This window comes from Chrysochloris asiatica, unplaced genomic scaffold, assembly GCF_000296735.1.
Source record: "Chrysochloris asiatica unplaced genomic scaffold, ChrAsi1.0 scaffold00009, whole genome shotgun sequence".
NCBI classification, from domain to species: Eukaryota; Metazoa; Chordata; class Mammalia; order Afrosoricida; family Chrysochloridae; genus Chrysochloris; species Chrysochloris asiatica.
In genome coordinates, this window is record NW_006408527.1 from 27966184 (window position 1) to 27971485 (window position 5302).

Consider the following 5302-nt stretch of genomic DNA (forward strand, 5'->3'; position numbering starts at 1 on the left):
TTGGTGGGAATTAAGAAGACTTTGTATAGAAAAGCCATATCAAGTCAACTCAAGGCATCACAGGGACCATGTATATATTTTTCAAAGGGTGGCTGGTGAGTATGAAGTGCAAGCTTATGGTTCAAACCTACCTTGTGATACAGTGCTTATCCTACAGCACCATACGAGGACTCTGGTTTTATAGAGGATGCAAATTTTGTTAAGTTGAAGATACAGGATACGATAACATATATTATCATATGTGGTAGCTTGTGTGTTGCTGTGATGCTGGGGTCTATGCCACCAGTATTTAAAATACTACCAGGGTACACCACACCCATGATGGAGAGATTTCAACTGAGCTTCCAGACTAAGACAAATGAGGAAGGAAAGGTGAACTATTTCTGAATGTTTAGCCAATGGAAACCTATAATATGAATGATGTTGTTGTTATGTGCCATGGAGTCAGTTCCAACTCATAGTGACTCCTCTACAGGGTTTCCGAGGCTGTAAATCTTTACAGGAGCAGAAAGCCTCATCTTTCTCCTGCGTAACAGCTGGTAGTCTTGAACTGCTGACCATAAGATTAGTAGCCCAATTCATAACCACTACACTACCAGAGCTCCTAACAGTGGAAAACTGTCATATAGCACCAAAATATTGAAACATGATGATAAGCATAAGACTATTTCAGATATAGTGACGGAAGATGAGTCTCTCATATTGGAAGGCACTCAAAATATAACTAGGGAAGGGCTGCTGCCTCAAAGTAACTGTAATTATTCAAATAGAGTTAACTGTTATTATTCAAATAGAGTAAAGCTTTCAGGACCTTTCTTAGCTCATGAGGCACAACTCAAAATGAAGAGGAACCACTGTAAACATCCATTATTAATCAGAACATTAAATGTATAAAGTATGAGTCTAAGAAAATTGGAAGTTGTCAAAAATGCATAAAGATTGATATATTGGGTATTAGTGAAGTGAATTGGACTGGTATTGGCCATTTTGAATCTGACAAGCATTTCTCACGCTTAAAGAACTGAAGAAAAAATTCAAGCCTCAACTTGAAATATTAAAGGATTCTATGAGCAAAAAAAAAAATGCAGAAAACATCAAAAGAAGATGGAAGGAATACACAGAGTCACTGTACCAAACACAAATGGTCAATAGTCAGCCATTTTAAGAGATAGCATATCATCAAGAGCCAATGATAGTGAAGGAAGAAGTCCAAGATGCACTGAAGTCACTGGCAAGAAACTAGGCTTTGGGAATTAGTGGAATGCAAATTAAAATCTTTCAATGAACTGACACAGCACTGGAGGCACTCACTCATCTCTGCCAAGAAATTTGGAAGACTGCTGCCTGGTCAACTGATTGGAAAAGACCCATATTTGTGCCCATTCCAAAGAGAGGTGACCTAACAGAATGAGGAAATAATCAGACAATATCATTAATATCACATGCAAGTAAAATTTTCCTAAAAATAATTTAATAATGACTGCAGCAGGAGATTGACAGGGTTCAAGCTGGATTCAGACAAGAATTTGGAACAAGGGATATCATTGCTGACATCAGAAGAATCTTGGCTGAAAGCAGATACAACCAGAAAGTTATTTGCCTGAGCTTTACTGACTATGAAAGCCTTTCAACTGTGGATCATGACAAGCTATGGGCAGCCTTGGAGAGAATAAATATTCCAAAATGCTTTAATGATGCTCATGAGGAATGTGTACATAGACCATTAGGCTGTCATTCAAACAGAACAAGGGGACACTGAATAGTTTAAAATCAGTTAAGATGTGCACTAGGGTTTTATTCTTTCACCATATTTATTCAGTCTTTATACTTAGCAAATAGTCAAAGAAACTTGATTATATAAAGAACCATGTTGCATCAGGATTGGTGAAAGACTCATGAACAACCTGCGATATGCAGATGATTCAACCTTGTTTTACTGAACGCAAAGAGGACTTTATATTCTTACTGATGAAGAGAAAAGACTACAGTATAGATTTCATCTCAATGTAAAGAAAACAAAAATCCTTACCACTAGACCAAAATATAACATCATGATAAATACTGTTGTTGTTGTTAGGTGCCATTGAGTTGGTACCGACCCATAGCGACGTTATGCACAGCAGAACAAAACACTGCCTGATCCTGGGCCAACCTCACTACTATTGCCACACTTGAGCCCACTGATGCTGCCACTTGGCCAATCCATCTCGTTGGGGCCTTTTTCTTTCTCTCCGACCCTCCACCTTACCAACCATGATATCCTTCTCCAGTGACTGGTCCCTCCTGACAATATGTCCGAGGTATGAGAGACGAAGTTTGGCCATCTTGGCCTCCAAGGAGAACTCTGGCTATAATGATAAATGTAGTAAGAATTTGTCAAAGACTTCATTTTGCTTGGATCCACTATCAACACTCATGGAAGCAGCACTCAACAAATCAAATGATGTATTACATTAGACAAATATGCTGCACGAGACCTCTTTAAAGTATTCAGGAGCGAAGTTTTCACTATGGTATTTTCAAAAGCCTCATATGCATGTGAAAGTTAGACAATTCATAAGGCAGACCATAGAAGAATTGATGCATTTTATTTATGGTGTTGGAGAAAAATATTAAACGTATCATAGACTCTTGGAAGAAGTATAGTCAGAATATTCCTTAGAAGACAGGATGGTAAGGCTTTATCTCTCATACTTTGGACATGTCCTGGAGAAGGACATCATGTTTGGTAAAATGGAGGGTCAGTGAAAAAGAGGAAGATCCCCCAATGAGATGAATTTGCACAGTGGCAGCAGCAATGGTCTCAAGCTTAACAATGATTGTGAAAATTGTGCAGGACTGGGCAGTGTTTCCTTCTTTTGTGCACAAAGTTGCTGTGAATCCAAACTGATTCTCCTGCACCTAACAACAACAATATATATTAGTATTCAAAGTGCTGTTTATAGAAGGAAGAATAGAAAAATAGTGGAAATACTTTGATGGACACATTCATATATATTTTTCCCATTCTTTACTAAAAGGCCATGTAACTCTTCCCCATCCATTGCTTCCCCGCTTCAAGAACTACATATTTGCAGTTCTACATATAGAGGATTTTTCAATAGGATACAATAAGAGTGTATACATACTATAATTTGTTCAAATGACAAGTTGCCTTCCCCAAAATATTTGCCACTTGAAAATCTATATATCCTTTTTTTCTCCTGAAAACTTTAGCTGAGAACAATCTGTTAAAATTGAATAAGATTTCTTTGCCGCTATTTGATTGGTCCTGTGTAATCCTGTTCATCATTGTCCACATGTTTCTACCTGCTAGCATCTTTCATTAAAGATACTTACCTGGACTTCATGAGCCTCTGTGTCTTCAACTCTTTCCTAGCATGTAGCAGTGAGTTCCTAATAAGCGGTTATTTTTGGAATAACTAGGAAAATAACAAAAATTTTCCATGCATTCCCCAACTATAGATCCAAAAGGTAGGAAAAACTGAGTAAAGCTATAGAGGATTTAAAAATATAACTAGATTTTTGAAAACCAGACTGTTAATCAGATATAGAATGTGGGAACTCTGATTCAGATATCATGAGATAATTTGCTCTGCCACTAACTTCTTGTTGAGTGTTGTAGTGTCAATTCCAACTCATAGTGACCCTATGTGAAAGACTACAAGTTTCCCTTAGGGTTTTCTTGGCTGAACAACAACAGCAGATTGTCAGGTATTCATCCCACAGAGCAGCTAGGTAGGTTTAAATTACTAACTATTTACTTAGTAGCTGAGTGGTGGTGGTTGGTGGTTATGTGCTGTGGAGTCAGTTCTGACTCTAGCAATCCTGTATAGGGCTTCTGAGGCTGTGAATCTTTACAGGAGCAGAAAGCCTCATTGTTCTCCCATGATACTCTTAAACTGCTGACCATGAGATTAGCGGTCCAATTTGTAACCACTATGCCAATTTATTACTTTAAAGATGTTGAAATGAAGGATACTTCTTTGAGAAATCAATGAAGAGAAGACTCACTTGTGTAAGAAGTAAATCACCATACTTATTAATTTAAAGAAGAGTTGCTGTCCAAGTGAGCATGAAAAGCAGAGTTGAAACCCAGGGTTGAGGGACCTCTACCCAGAATCCAGAGTGTATGGTCAATACCCAGAGTCTGGAGGACAGGGACATTTCCAAGATGGTGTCAGAGAATACAGGATGATTTTCAAGTCTTCAGAGTTAATGTACATTGTTCTGCTGTATTTTTAAATTGCTTGATACCTTTATCCCTTCTTTCCTTTTAATTGTTCCCATTTGTAACGGAAACACCAACCTTGTGTCTGTTCCACCATTGCAAATGAGGAACTGCAAATCTTGTGTCTACTCCACCATTTTGGATGATGAGGAATTTTGTTCCAGGTTGGAATTTGAAAGAATTGTAAGACTTGTAGTAATAAATGGGGTGAAAATGTTTTAGATGTGGCAAGAACATGCAGTTGGAGACCAAAGGGTGGAATATCATGGAATAAATTGTGTCTCCAAAAATATGGACCATGATCTCAGTGTCTGGGCAGTTATGTAATGATGTAATGTTGCAGTTACATCATGACCCCCCATGATGTGTTCTGATGTAATAAAACAATAAGAGAATTGAGTGTGAGATGCAATACCCTTAATCCTGTCACAGCCCTGATCTAATATCCCAGGGTATGACCTGCAATACCCTTTATCTTTTTTAAGATAGAAGTGATCAGAGATGGGAAGGACCTACTACTACCAAGAGAGAAGAGCAGGGAATGGAGTCCATCCTTTGGACCTGTGGTCCCTGAACTGTGAAGCTCCTAGACCCAGGGAAAGGTTGCTGCCAATGCTCACGGAGTTCTTCAAGGAATGTGGGGCCTACAGATGGTGAAAGGAGACAAAGACCTTTCTCCAGAGCCAATGCTCTGAATTGTGACTTCTAGTCTCCTAAACTGTGAGACAACAAATGCCATCTACTTCTGTTATAGTAGCACTAGATAATTAAGACAGAATTTGGATGACAGTCTTGTAATGTTGAAAGAATTTGGAAGACAGTTTTTCAATATTTAAAGTTCTTTTTTTTAGAGCCAATTAAATTTATTTGAAAATGTAGAGTTATTTTGGTTCTGATTCAAATAAAGATAAAGCAATACACAGAAATGAGGTATTATAGGAAGGAGTGCTTTTCCCTTTACTTTGTACAAGAACAACATGGAGACCATGTCTAACTGCCTCTGGCTTAACAAGGAGGAAGGAGGAGAACCAAAGTCAAAATCAGCCCACAGCATATGCACAAGAACACCCA